At 42.8% G+C, this 15,401-nt stretch overlaps 1 protein-coding gene across 2 annotated transcripts in view; it reads right to left on the bottom strand.

The window, feature by feature from the left end:
* Positions 1-15,401, bottom strand: part of Fank1 (fibronectin type III and ankyrin repeat domains 1) — a 118,440-nt gene that overhangs the window by 75,035 nt on the left and 28,004 nt on the right.

The following is a 15,401-nucleotide window of genomic DNA, read 5'->3' as shown; positions in this document are numbered from 1 at the left end:
AAGATCAGAGGAAGAGCCAGAAGCCGTGGGCGTCTGCCAAGAAAACAGTAGCACTAAGTGCACTCAGAGGGTTTTAAAAGGAAAGAGAAAGCACATGAAGTTGGGAGGGAGAGTGGGAGAGAATTGGGAAGGAGTTGGAGGGCAAGAGAATAGTGGTAGATTTGGTCAAAATACGTTACTTGCATGTATGACATTTTCAATTAAACAAAAGGCTGTGGCTGGGAGGTAACAGGCCCTAGGGAAAATACACTGCTGATGCTTTGCTAAATGGACATGTTGCCAAAGGGCCTTGGTATTTGCATCTATATGTTACTGCTGCTCTCAGCCTGGGTCAGAGAAACTTCTCTATAGAAAGGGTGACAGTTAAAGCAGAGACTCATAGCAAACTTCTGAGAATAAGCTACTGTTGAGTGCCCAGCCCAAAACGAGGCAATTATATCACCCTTTAAGACCCAGGGAACATCACAGAAGAGAGATCAGAAAGACGCAAGGGCTAGAGGGTGGAGGACTGCAATGTAGACACACATATACAGAGACACACAGACACACACAGGGAGAGGGGGGGGAGAGAGAAACACAGTAGGTGTAGATGTCTGCACATACTTATACAAAACAAACCATCATGAGGATAAGCAGGGGACTAGCTGGGAAGAAGAATCAGCAGAGTATGGAGGGATAAGAAAGGGTAATGGAGGACATACAATCATAAGATATTCTACATGTGTGAAACCATCAAAGCTCATTTTTAAAGAAAAGAATCTAGAACCATGTTTACTGTTGTAAAGAGACACCCCAATGAAGGGAACTTATAGAAGAGTTTTGTGAGTTTACATTTTCAGAGGGTGAACACAAGGTAGGGAACATGGCAGCAGGTAGGGCAGGCATGGTGGATAAAGCAGTAGCTGGGAGGTCATGTCCTGATTCAAGCATGAGGCAGAAAGAACTAACAGGGATTTGTGTGGGCTACTGAAACCTTAAAACCCACCCCCAGTGACACACCTCCTCCAGCAGGGCCACACCTCCTAATCCTTCCCAAACAGCTCCACCAACCAGGAACCAAGCATCCAAATATATGAGCCTACATGGATCATGTTCATTCTCCTTTAAATTGGAAGGAAGGAAGGAAGGAAGGAAGGAAAGAAGGAAGGGAGGGAGGGAGGGGGGAGGGAGGGAGGGAGAGAGAGAGAGAGAGAGAAAGAAAGAAAGAAAGAAAGAAAGAAAGAAAGAAAGAAAGAAAGAAAGAAAAAGCAGGATCATGAAGTCTGAAACTGGCTGCTGGAAAGGGAGCACAGCATCTTCTGCTAACATTTCTGGGGAAGAGATGGCTCCTGCAGCTTTAACAAATCTACCAGAGCTGGGATTTCCTCAAGGAGAGTCACACTCTACCAACTGTGAGGCCCACGCGGATGGGGTTACTGAGGGAAGGAGATAGCAAACAACTGCAGACAACCATTCTGCAGCAGAGGAGCTGACAAAGGGCCACAGCACTGGGCAGTGTGCTCAGCTCAACATCAGATAATGAGAGGCTCTCCACCAAGACATATAGAACTCTATAAGACAAAGGGAACACTATTAATATGAAACATCTCTCCAGAGTCTGCTACAAACATGGGTGATACTGATTTGGGTTAGGGCTCATAGAACATCTCTAAGCTTTTCAAAAAATCATCTGAGCTTTTGAAATATCATCTGCATACTATAAACTAGCTTGTTTAGAGCATAGTACAGTGGTGTTTCAGAATCTTCACAGCAACTAAGCAACCACTTCAAAACTTCTTAGGGTGGGAGAAATGGCTCAGCAGTTAAGAACACTGGCTGCTCTTCCAGAGGACCCAGGATCTATTACCAGGACCCACATACCAGCTTAAAACTGTCTCTAACTCTAGTCCCAGGGAATCTGACACCCACTTCTGGCTTCCACATGTCCATGCATACATACATACATACATACATACATACATACATACATACATGCAGACAAAACATCCATATACATAAAATAAAAAATAAAATCTCAAAAAAATGTAAGGACATTCTTACAAAAATTCTGGGAGTGTCATTATCCTCTTGAGTAATACGGGGACCTTCCAAACAGTTACTGGCTAACAGAGCTCATTTACCTAGACAGATAAACAAGGATCAAAGAAGAAAGAGTCTCTAGCCAGGAAAGACCCTGTAAATGCATAATCATAAGCCACATTTTAGAGCCAAAGACAAAAGTATATCTCGTCTGAATGTCTGATACTTGTGGTGTGGATCCTTGTCCTTGTTTTGACCTACCCAGGGCACAGCTACTCCAGGAATGTGAATATCATCTGGCTCCCTAAGGAGCCTTGCCTCTTATGAAAACAGCTCTGTGTCCTTCCCACAGACCCAAGGTACTTTGTCCTTCCATCTACAGTGAATGGTCAGTCCTAAGCACAGTTCTGTAGTTGAGCGGTGTGATGGCTAGTCTTGGTTGTCAATTTGACTATATCTGAAATTAACTAAAATTTAAAAGTTTCTCAGTGAGGGAAATTTCGGCTTAATTTGAAGTAGGAAGATCCATGTCTACTCCAGATCTTGAGGTAACAGACAGGCCACACTGCCCAGAGAAGCAATGTGTGTAAGACATGCTGGAAGCTAGTCAATGGAGGTCTTTCTAACCTCTGAAAGTTTTCAGTTTTAAGCAGAGAATTTGGTGCTTGTTGATGCCCACTACAACAAACTTGAAGTGTTGGAAATGCACTCAGTAAACAGTATTGCAGTTCTGAAAATATCACAGGTTTTGCAGGAAATCGCACACTTGTGCACATCGTATCTGAGGCATTGGTTCTCACAAAGGCTGACAGTTCCAGATAAAAGAGCATGCAGAATTGCCTCCAGGACAGCCCGGTGACCAGGGAAAAGGACTGCTTTGAGAGACTCCTACACAGCCCCCACAGACGGTGCAGGACTCAGGCTCAAAGGAGAGTTGGACTGCAGAGCTTCAGAGCTCCGCCATTACAGTGGCATTGGCGGTGATCTCACATAGGCCTTCATTTCAGATGAATGCTCTATGGTTTTCTACAGCTAATGATCACTAAAAGATTCAAACTCAATGAAAATAAGTCACTGAAATTAGGAAGGACATTGAAGGAATAAAGATGGACAGGCACTTCAAGCTGTCAAAATTCTTTGAAATGATGAAACTAGAAAGCTCATGGTTGAATGGTAGGCATAACCATTTCAGAAATAATAGGGACAGCCAGGAAGACATAGGATGTGGATGTGACAACAGAGAAGACAAGTCAGACTCTGAATGTTCTCCAAACAGAAAATAGTACTGTCCAATGGAAAGACAAGATGACTTCATCTTCATGACTGTTGATTTATTGTCCCTCTGGCTGGTCACCATGAGGAACTCACAGAGATACTGTGAATACAAATATTTCACACCCAAAATCAGGGTCTCAGTTTACAAATATGCCAAACAGAATACACAAAGGATTTGTTAAAATGCTTCAATAACAGATACTATAAGACAAACTTAACTATGAACAAAGTATCCTGTCTATCCTATAACAAAACTGAACAGTTCTTTTTATTAATTATTTATAATAAAATATGCATAGTTTATCATTCTAGATCAAATATATAAAGAGCAGGGTCCAGGGACATGGCTCAGCAGTTAAGGGAGCTTAAGAAGAGAGTTTACTGTGAAGAGAGTTTAAGAGAGTTTACCTCTCAGAGGTTACAGTGGGAAAGTGGGAAAGTCTTACCACATCTAGCATACACAGGCTTGGATTCCATTCCCATCATCAGAAAAGTAATAGCAGACAGATAAATGCTGTGTTGTTTCACACAACAGGTATCTTAGGGATTCAGGCTAATTGCTTGATGGTCGCAATGTGTGCATGGTGCCTGGAAGACTACTGAGACAATAAGAGCAATAGGGGCGGGGCTGGGGATTTAGCTCAGTGGTAGAGCGCTTGCCTAGGAAGCGCAAGGCCCTGGGTTCGGTCCCCAGCTCCGAAAAAAAGAACCAAAAAAAAAAAAAAAAAAAAAAAGAGCAATAGGGGAGCTGCAGAGATGGCCCCCAGCCATGACCACACACTGCTCTTGCAGAAGACTGAGGTCTGAGGTTCAGTTCCCAGCACTCATGTCTGACACATCACAGCGACCTGTGACTCCAGATCCAGTGGATCTGATGCCCTCTTCTGGCCTCCACAGGCACTGCATGCACTTGTACAAACCTAGAAACAGGCATACACTTATATTTTTAAGTATTTTTTAAGACAAACATGATTTAGTTATTTAAATCAGTTCATGGAGATCAATCAAAATTAGTAAAGACTATAAAATTAAGTGACAAACAAGTAAATGAACTATGAACAGATGTTTCTATTGGTCCAAATTCTACACTATCAAATCACTTCCCAGATGTTATCTGCAGCTCAGAGGTACAAGGCCCATTTGATACACAGAATAAAGCTTTAATTTTCTTTAGATCTCTGACATTAATGCACATGGGACACTGATTCACATGCAACCCATGTTTTTCAGAAGAGTAACTTCCAGGTAGTTTGGACCAGCATTGCTCATTCTCCATAGTTTGTGACACAGCATAAAACATTAGCAAGTCCTTAACACTACATGTGTGCTGCAGCTTAGCTAGTTGTGGGGCCATCTCAGGGAGAGCTGCCTTCCTGGTCCTCTGTGCTGCCGCTTTTTCATGTTCTGCAAGAGTTACACATTGTTCTCGGCTCTCTTGTATTAAATGTCAAATTGGATTTCATTTTAAGAGGCTAAGGACAATGAGGTGCTTCCCACTAGAAAGTACAAGACAATTGACCCTATAGTACACTTTCTATGAGTGTACGCAGTCACTGTCGCCATAAAGCTGCCATGTGTTTTCATGCCCACAGGTACTCATTCCCTGCCTGGGAGCAGCTTTCATTACTTCCCAGCCCCTCGTAGCCATCAATCCACTTATTGTCTCTTAGGAATTTGCCTCTTTGGGCCATTGCCTATAAACAGTATCATACAACATGTTCTTTTTAAAAATATTATAATTGTGTGTGTGTGTGTGTGTGTGTGTGTGTGTGTGTGTGTGTGTCCAAGTGTGGGTATGTGCACATGAACGAAGTTGCCCAGAGGCCAGAAGAAGGAATCAGATTCCCCCAGGAGCTGGGTACAGGCTCAAGCCACCTGCCCTGGGTGCTGGAAACTGAATCTGGCCTCTGGAAGACAGTAATGTGCTTTCTATGAGTCATGAAAAGTGCGTGTGTTGACAGATGGGAGTTGCATGTGAGGGCAGTGCCCTCAGAGCTCTGAAGAAAGCATTGGACCTGCTGGACCAGAGTTACAGACGGCTGTGAACTGCCCAGACAGGGTGTAAAGAACTTGGCCTGGGTACTCTGCAAGGACAGTACACGTTCTTAACCACTGAGCCTTCTTTCAAACTCCAATATTTGAATATTTTTAAAGCCAAAAGGGTTAAATATATCATTTTAATTGTAACTTAGTAGCTTGGGACTAGCACATAATTTTTTATTTCATATTCTTACATTAGATTACAAGAGATTTCTATTTACTCATTTAATAAAACACAGAAAGTGGATGGACTGTTAAATGAAGGTGACTTAAGTGAACAATGAAGCTAATAGAAATTATTCCAACACCACAGGGCAAACCATAATATAATTTCCAGAGCTAAAAGCAGTAATTACAAAGATAGATGAACAGGTTCTTAGATTATTTGGTAATTGAATTAATGAAAAATGTGTGTCATGTGAGCATATGAGGCAGATGTTAAACTTGAATATCCATGAAACACTGACTTAAAGGCAGAGTAAAGTTCCTGTCACCATTACAGAGTCATCGCCAGTGGATGGAGAGCAGGTGCCCTTGATGTACAAGCTGTGCTTTGACCATCAAATACCTGAGGAGACCCGGAGTCCGGCTATTGATGCAAGAAGCAAAGGGAATTCCAGCCAATCAGAGAGCAAGCCTAAAACTGTGCACAGCAACGCTATTAAGAAAAGTACAACAATGCCAAGCAACCAGAGCTTTCAGGGACTAAGCCACTACCTAAAGACTATACATGGACTGACCCTGGACTCTGACCCCATAGGTAGCAATGAATATCCTAGTAAGAGCACCAGTGGAAGGGGAAGCCCTGGGTCCTGCTAAGACTGAACCCCCAGTGAACTAGTCTATGGGGGGAGGGCGGCAATGGTGGGAGGGTTGGGAGGGGAACACCCATAAGGAAGGGGAGGGGGGAGGGGGATGTTTGCCCGGAAACCGGGAAAGGGAATAACACTCGAAATGTATATAAGAAATACTCAAGTTAATAAAAAAAAAAAAAAAAAAAAAAAGAGCTGTGGAGTTGAACAGCTCTCAAAGCAGAGTTCAGAGCATTTGCTGGGCAGGTATAAGGCCCTGTGTTCAAATTATAGCTGTATGTAAAAAGCACAGCCATACGTGTGCCTGTATCCAAGCACTGAAGAGAAAGAGACCAGAGACTTGATGGGCACTTGCTGGCCACCAGCCTCACTCTAGGTTCAGTGAGAGACCCTCTCTCGAGAAATATGTCACAGAGTGACGGAGCAGAGGACCCTAATGTCACTGTATCTCTCATGTATGTAGATGTAGCCGGTCAACCCCACACAAACAAGAGCCATGTCCGCACACCCCACTCTGGTCTGCTCTTTGCTGTGTGTTTGCTGTTGAAGATGTGCTCTCGGCTTCCTGCTGCCATGTTCAGAATCTACCAAGAGTCAAAATAAACTCTTCCTTCTGTAAGACGCCCCTAGGCATAATAGTGTTTTTATCACAGCATGGAAACTAACCAAGGTGGGGGAAGGGCAGCTTTCTGCTGTCTGATGGAACCAGAGTCTGTGAGGTGCAACAACGTCAGCTCTAAGAGGAAAGTCTGCCGTGATGAACGCCTGCGTTTAAAGTCAGAAAGACCTCAAAAAAGCCTAATATTGCGTACCATAAGGGCTTGGGAAAAATAAAAACAAGCTAAAGCCCACATTAGTAGGACGGAAGAAAAAGACCAGAGCTGAAAAGTAATGAAGTAGAAACTGAAGGAACATGAACGATCAGAACAAAGGATCCTTTGAAAAGATAAACAAGATCAGCAAGCCCTTAGACTAACTACCAAATGAGGAAAGAAAAAAGTAGAAAATTCAAATTAATAAAAGTTAGCGGTGATAGGGTAAGTAGTGCTAAAATTCAGAGGAATATTAGGGAACATTTTGATAGATTGAAATATTTCAATGAATTGGAAAGCCTAGAAATGGTATATATTTCTAGACACATGACCAAATCTGAACCAAGACTATATAAAAAGCGTAAAATGTCTATAATAAACAATGAGAATGAAGCAGAACCAAAGTCTCCAGACAATTTTTTAAAAATCTGGCATTGGAAGAATTCAGTGTTGAATTCTTACTAGACCTTTAAAAAGGAATTCTTATGTTGCTCAAATTATTATATAGAATAGAAAGGAAAGAGATGCTGCTAAACTCGCTTATGGATCCAGTACTACCCTAATACCAAACCCAGTAGGAATACAATGAAAAGGAAAACTATAGATCAATTCCCCCAGTGAACATGGATTTTTAAAAAATCCATCATAGGTTCACATACTGTGGCTAGGTTAGTTTCACACAAGAATGCAAGGATGGCTCGTGTATGCAAATCAACAACTGCCACATACCACACAATAGAACCAAAGACAAGATCACACGACCAACCGACCGTCTCCGCAGGGTTTAGAAAGCTCTGACAAAATTCAGCATCTCTGCAAGATAAAAGCATTGGAGAAACTAGGAGGAGGGGTTACCTTCTACACAGAAAAGGCTGCATGTGACTAACACCCACTACTCTGAATGGTGAAACTTGAAATCGTCTCCTATAAAATCAGGACTAGGGCAAGAGCACCCAACCTCATCACTCTCATCCAATATGGTGAATGAGATCTGAGATGGGGCAGTTGGAGGCAAGGGGACAGGAAATGGAATAAAAATGAGATAAAATGGAATAAAAAGGGAGAGATGGTGCCATTGCTGTCTGCTGATGGGGGAGGGTCCTCTATACTAAGACCTGGAACTAATGCTTTCTATACAGAAGCAGGATATAAAGCAGACATATAAAAGTGACTAGAGTTTCTGCATAACAACAAACCTGCTGGAGAGGAAGTGAAGGACATCGTCCTGTCCATAGGGACCTCAAAGAGAAAACACCTAGGTATAAACTTAAAGATTCCAAAGACCTCCACAGAGCACTGAAGAGACTGCAACCGACACTACAAGTTGGAAAGAGTTTCCGTATTCATGGGTAAAGAGAAATGCTACTGTTAAAACTGTCATGTTACCTACCAAAATTGGGCTACAAAATCAGTGTAGTGCCCTTCAAAATACCAGGACAGTGTCCACAAGATGCTAAGACAGTCCCAAATGTCATATGAAAACACAGGAGATCCCCCAAAGATCGAGAGCAAAAGTGCACAATAAAGAGGGAATTTTGAAACTCTGTGTGGCGATTTCCCTGTACTGGATCATTCTCTCCTGGAGGGAGGAAGGAATCTCACAGAGCTAATGAAACTAACAAGACTCACAGGTATGTCCACCTCAGAAGTTACATAAGCAACAAGCTCAGCTAGAGATAAAGTTCCTCAGAAGCATATCCGTCTACAAGCTACACTGAGACCCAGCAACGCAAAACTCATGTGTGAGTGAGGCTCCTTAGTGATGTAGCTGCCCAAGTCACCCATCCTCCTGCTGGTAGCCAACCTCACCCTTCCTGGTGGGTACGTAACCCCAGGGACCTCAGTGACACTCACAGGGACCTCAGTGACACTCATATGGATTTAGATGGAAACCTTTCCGTGGTCTGTTGCTGTCCTCTCTGCATAGAACATGGAAGAATCATAATCTACTCAAAACTGTGCCACGGATTAAACAACATACAGAACTCCCTGTGTAGAAAGGCCATTATGACCTTACTTAATGTATAAGCTAACAAATTAAGAATAATAGTATAATGATGACAGCTCCTTGACTCAGAAATGTCCCCTACAGAACCATATTTAGGTATTTGCCACCCATCTAGCTGACAAAAGTAGGTCAGTTAGGGTTAGGCCTTCAAAGGCTATGGCCCAGCCCCTGGTTCCGACTTCACTCTTGCTTCCTGGCCACTGTGCCGTGAAGAGCCTCCACCACAGACTCCTGCCACTGTGAACACCACACTAGACCCTCCTGCCATGATGGACAGGATGGATTGTGAAACCATGAACTAAGATAGATTGCTTCTCCCTAAAATACCCAGCCAGGCATCTCGCCACTCCAAGCAGAAAGGTATCTACTCCTCAGACCTGTGGCCAGGAAAAGCAGAAATAAGCCCATGATGCCACTTTCTCAGCAAAGCCAAAGTCATACATGAGGGGTTGGAGGGTGAAAGAGACAGCCTCTTCAATAAGTGGTGCCAGGAAAATTGAATATCTACATCTAGAAGAACTAAATTAGGTCTGTATCTCTTACCCAACCAAAAGAATCAACTCAAAATGAATAAAGTCCTTCATGTAAGACCTGAAACTATGAAACCACCAGAGGAAAAACACCTAAGGGGAAACACTTCCAACTTTAGGCACAGGGAACAAATTTCTGCATAAGGCTCCAGAAATAGCAGATATTGACAAAATGGATGGTGTACAATGGAAGAAACAACAGAGGGCAGAGGCAGCCTGCAGAGGGGTGGGCAGAGGCAGCCTGCAGAGGGGAGGGCAGAGGCAGCCTGCAGAGGGGAGGGCAGAGGCAGCCTGCAGAGGGGTGGGCAGAGGCAGCCTGCAGAGGGGAGGGCAGAGGCAGCCTGCAGAGGGGTGGGCAGAGGCAGCCTGCAGAGGGGTGGGCAGAGGCAGCCTGCAGAGGGGTGGGCAGAGGCAGCCTGCAGAGGGGAGGGCAGAGGCAGCCTGCAGAGAGGTGGGCAGAGGCAGCCTGCAGAGGGGAGGGCAGAGGCAGCCTGCAGAGGGGTGGGCAGAGGCAGCCTGCAGAGGGGAGGGCAGAGGCAGCCTGCAGAGGGGTGGGCAGAGGCAGCCTGCAGAGGGGAGGGCAGAGGCAGCCTGCAGAGGGGGAGGAAATCCTTACCAGCTATTTATCTGACAGGGGCTTAATATGCAGTGTAAAGAATTCAAGAAATTAAGCACTGAACAGACACAAAACCCAATCAATAACGAGACAAACAAACTGAATAAACGCTTTTCAAATGAAGTGCAAATGTCGAATAAATAACATAAGAGGGATTTTAACATCCTCAGCCATCAGAAAAATTCGAATCAAAACTGCTTTGAGATTGCATCTCACCTCAGTCAGAATGGCTATCATCCAATAAACGAGAACAGGAGGGATGGGGAGGGGGCCAGGGCACACGAAGAACCTCTTTATACTATTCGTATTAGGTGAATTAGTGATACAGTGAGAGCCCATCTGAAGGCTCCTCAAAAACTTCGGGGTAGAATTCTCCAGAATCCAGCGACCCCACTGCTGTTAGACACAGACAGCAGCCAGAGTCGGCATCCTCTAGAGACAGCATGTCAACATTTGCCAGGCTCTCCTCAGGACTGCCAAACAGTGTGCGTATAAAACATGGAACTGTATTCATTACAATGGATGAAGGTCTTCATTTATGGGAAAATGTAGCTGGAAATTATTGTGCTAAATAAACAAAACTCTCAGACAAATAATGTCTCTCTCATGTGTAGATTTGGCAGAAGGAAACATGAAAATAAGTTGAGGGCCACTGAGATGTGGAAGGGGAAGAGGGAGGGAGGCAAGGATGAGGAGCAGAGAGAGAGCAGAGGCTGCCAAGCCTTGGGATCTTCTGGGACACCATACTGAATGTCACAACAAACCCCCTTAGTACAACACCCACTGAAAAACCACTCAAACACTAAGTTACTTACTAACTTCAGGATCTAGTTCCATACTTTATATCCCATTCCTTAAAGAATGTTCCCCTCTTCAAGCTCAGACTGGCTGAGAATTTTCAGCCAGTGTACACTGAAATGTATTTTAGTTTTGATTAAATGTTTATAGGTTTGGGGAGAGCTGACATTTTTCTGAGGAGGGATTTTTTTCTAAGAGGCAGCCATGCCTTTCGGTGTGTTCACATCTCTGTTTGTGACTGCTGGTGCCTTTCAAGGTGGGTCTCACAGGCTTCCTGCATGTATGTTCCCCTGAGATTATTAGCACTTGTCTAGGGAGTCCTGTCTGAGTTTACCTTCTGGACACTGCTGTTTACACACTTCTTATTCACCATTTTGTTGTCTCTTCACAAGTACCACGCTGTTGTGGTATCACAAGCACAGGCAGCGTAAATACATGATACATAGATAGATGTGTGATACAACTACTGCTGGGCATGCCTGTATTGTAAACCAGCTTCCGGGACACTGCTGATGTACCAGTGGCGAGGCCCATTCCCCTTCACTTAAAGACAGCATGGTCATTATTTTGTTACTTCGTGTGTGTGTGTGAGTGTGTGTGTGAGTGTGTGTGTGAGTGTGTGTGTGAGTGTGTGTGTGAGTGTGTGTGTGAGTGTGTGTGTGAGTGTGTGTGACTGTGTGTGTGGGTGTGTGTGTGAGTGTGTGTGAGTGTGTGTGAGTGTGTGTGAGTGTGTGTGAGTGTGTGTGTGAGTGTGTGTGAGTGTGTGTGAGTGTGTGTGTGAGTGTGTGAGTGTGAGTGTGTGTGAGTGTGTGTGTGAGTGTGTGAGTGTGAGTGTGTGTGAGTGTGTGTGTGTGTGTGTGTGTGTGTGTGTGTGTGTGTGTGTAGGCTGAGAAGGATGCAGTGTGTTCTGCTCTACCATCCTCCATGCCATCCTCTTGAGATGGAGTTGAGGCTTGTCATTTTTAGGCTAGACTGAGGGGGCAAGAGGATGACCTATGCCAATCCAATCTCTGAGCAGCCCACCATCCCAAGAGCTGGCATTACAGGCACATAAGCACATACATTTTATGTGGACACAGGGGATCTGAACTGAGAGTACAGCAAACATCTGACCCACTGAGTGTCTCTGCAGCCCCTATGCTGCTCAGGTGACTGTATATAAAACACACACATTTAGTTTGGCTGGAAAGCACAACAATGGAACTAGACTACATTGTCTAGACTTGCTATTTCATTAAACAGTGATACTAAGGTATATCAAGTTCTAAATTTTTCATCATGTGGGAGACAGTCTGACCTGTGATTTTCCAACTTATAGTAAGGCAAATATCATATACTTTCACTGGAAACCACACCTTAGATTTTACTTAACATTTAAGGTAAACGTATGCTACATGGCATGTCCACTGTCCAGGGCACAGAGAGTCCCAACTGTCAGTCAACCATTCAGCCACCAGGAAAACAACTTAAACTCCATTCTGTATCATGTTACTAAGCCCTGAGGTCAACAGGTTAGAAGCACTAAGTATATGAATGACCTGGGCTGATGCAAAGCCAAGGAGTGTCAGTAACATATCCCATCATGAGAGTGCACCATAACATGCTCAACCATTCTGACAATCTACAGACAGCTCTTCCTAGGTCTTTAGTGCTAAGGAGAGGGCAGCTATGAACATCCATGGCCTTCTAGTACCCAGATATAACAGTTTTACTGGAATGCAGACTAATGATATAAAAGGACACAATGTTCAACTTTCTGTGCTAATACTTAATTGTTTCTCAAAGTAATTACACTAATTTAAACTTTCCCTAGAAGTAAACAGTAGCCCCTAATTCATCTTGACCGAGCTTTTTAATTATGGCCAATCATGAATAAGTAAAAAGCTACTTAATTGTGTATTCAATTTTTAATTCCCTGTTTACTAAAAAGATTATGGCCTTCCTGTGATTATTTGGTAACAAGTTGTCTTCCGAATACTGTCCATTCTCATACATTATAATTTTTCCAATTGGGTTTGTGTCTGTATGTTATTTTTGTGTGTGTGATTGTTTTACCTTCATGTATGTGCCCCATGTGCAGGCAGTGCCTGTGGAAGCCATAAGAGAGTGTTGGAGCCTCTAGAACTGGTTATATATGGTTGTGATCTATCATGTAAGTGCTGGGAGCCAAACTAAAAACCTTTACAAAAATACCCAGTGCTCTTAATCACTGACCCATCTGTCCAGCCCTGGGGTTGTTTTGAAATTCTAGTTCTGGAAGTTCTTTAAGTGTTCTGAACCCAAGCTTTTGTCAGCTATGTAACGAAGGTGGAACTTGTACAAGATTGGTGATTACCTCCTTACCTGCTGTTTGCCTCTGTGGGAAAAGTTACATCCTGGTCCAACACTAGAGGTAGCTAAGTTTTGCTGTGCATGTGTAAATCCATAATCCCATTTGGAATTGACTATTATGTTCAGGGTAAGATAGAGATCTAATTTCCTAAGTGTTTTCATACCTGTTGACAACAGCTGTGCACCACTGTTTACATTGGAACTACTTTACCCATGTATCTTAGCCAGGGAGAACTGGTCTACCTACCTGTTAACTTTCAAGGCTTTTGCAGTGTCTTTCAATGACATTATTTGTTGTTGATATAGGACATATATTTTGTTAGAAGTTTTCCCAATGTTCCCTCTGATTTCATATAGACTTCAAAAATTAAAAGTTGTTGGATAAAAATATTGTTCTCAGACTGTTATGTGTATAAAATGCACTATTTAATGTTTGCCTATTAACTTCTGGCAGGACTATGGTACTATCTTCCTAATCATTTGCCCTCCATTTCTGTAGTGTATGGTCATCAGATATCTACCTTTTCTGAAAATAATCATAAGAACTGAGAAAAAACAATGGGATCATCGCTCTGGCATGCAGTCTTTATTCTTCTAACTCTACGATGCTCTAAAAACATACAACCACTGAAATGTCTGTTTTAACTGGGACATATTGTTTTATATCAAGTCAAAGGTCCTACTTATAGCCTAAAAGTTTTAAACTGCATTTCAGTGATAATTCTCAGCACACCATTTCTGCTTCTATTGAAATGATCAAATGATGTTTCTTTTTGTATTCTTTGCATGCACATGTGGATAGGCATATGCAAAAGACAAAAGCTCTTAAATAAGGAATCTTTCTCTATTGCTCTCCACTTTAGCCTCTGAAACAGGGTCTTTCCCTGAACCTACAACTTACCAACAGGCTAGGTTGAGTGGACAGCAAGGCTCTGCAATCCTCTCACCTTTGCCCCACAATACTGGACTTACAGGCACAAACTGTCATGACCAACTTGTATATGGATGCTAGGAGTCCAAATTCAGGTCCCTACGCCTGCATCACAAGCGTTCTACCCATCGTGCACTCCCTCAGCCATATTTTCATTCTCTTTGTTGTTGTTTTTGAAATGGTCTCATTATGTAGTTCTATCTGTTTTAGAGTTCAATATGTAGTTTGAAACAGAGGTATTGTGTCAAATACCTCCTTTTCTACAGTTTCAGGAGCAGAAGGAGGTTGATTTTTACTCAAAGTAGCATTTCATATTCATATATATATATACATATATATATATGTCCATCCGTTATCTTGTCATCTTCCAGCTAAATATTCACATCATCACCAAACAATGAAAAATACAGCTTGTACTTTGAAATTTGTATTTCAATTTCTTCTCATCTATTTTGGCTACTACCATCCAAATAGAATAAGTGGCAGCAAGAATAATTTCTTGAGCCTGCCTTTAATAAAAATACTTCAAGGCATGCTCTGCAAATTGGGATGCTGACATTGAGAACTAAACTTGCAGTTGCCATGTGTAGGAGGCAGCTGTGCTCCTGCGCTTCATTTAAAAGTGTGCTAAAATGGGAAAGGGTTTTGATTTTTCTCAAATGCCATCTCATCATTCTTGTTTTGATTTGATGCTATGAATTATATTAACAGATTTTCTCTTAGGGAACTATCAGTAACACAATAGTAAATTAGGATCGGTAGCATAAACTACTACAGGGATTAGATGCCACACTAGACACCTGAAATGCCCTGGGAGTTTCTCTGTGTCGGTATCGCAATTTCAAGCCTATGGATAATTCTTTTATCACTTTAAATTTTGTAAGACAGCACATTTGTTTTCTCAATCTGTGTGTGTACAGTTTGTCATCAAATCACTTCCATTAAATGCAAGGTCAGAGCTCTGCATTCAGCAGCATCTATCTCTAAGGACAGCCTCTGCACAAGCCAATCTCATCTCAGCAGCAAAGCTATCCCTGAGGAGATGCTACTTCATGTTCACATTTCCCCCAGTTGCCCTGCTGGTGTTCTGGTGGGCTGGGATTTAATTTCGTTTGTGTTTTCCTTCAGTTCATCCCAGATTCATTGAAGAATCCCAAAGCTCTTACTAGCTGTCTTGTCTCTTCAGTCCCTGTGTCCTGCATAGCCCCATTTTTCTTGTCTTTTGTGAC

The sequence above is a fragment of the Rattus norvegicus genome, chromosome 1 (genome assembly GCF_021556685.1).
Source record: "Rattus norvegicus strain SHRSP/BbbUtx chromosome 1, alternate assembly SHRSP_T2T, whole genome shotgun sequence".
Taxonomy (NCBI): Eukaryota; Metazoa; Chordata; class Mammalia; order Rodentia; family Muridae; genus Rattus; species Rattus norvegicus.
Note: the sequence above shows the minus strand (reverse complement) of the source record. Positions and strands in the feature narration are given on the sequence as shown.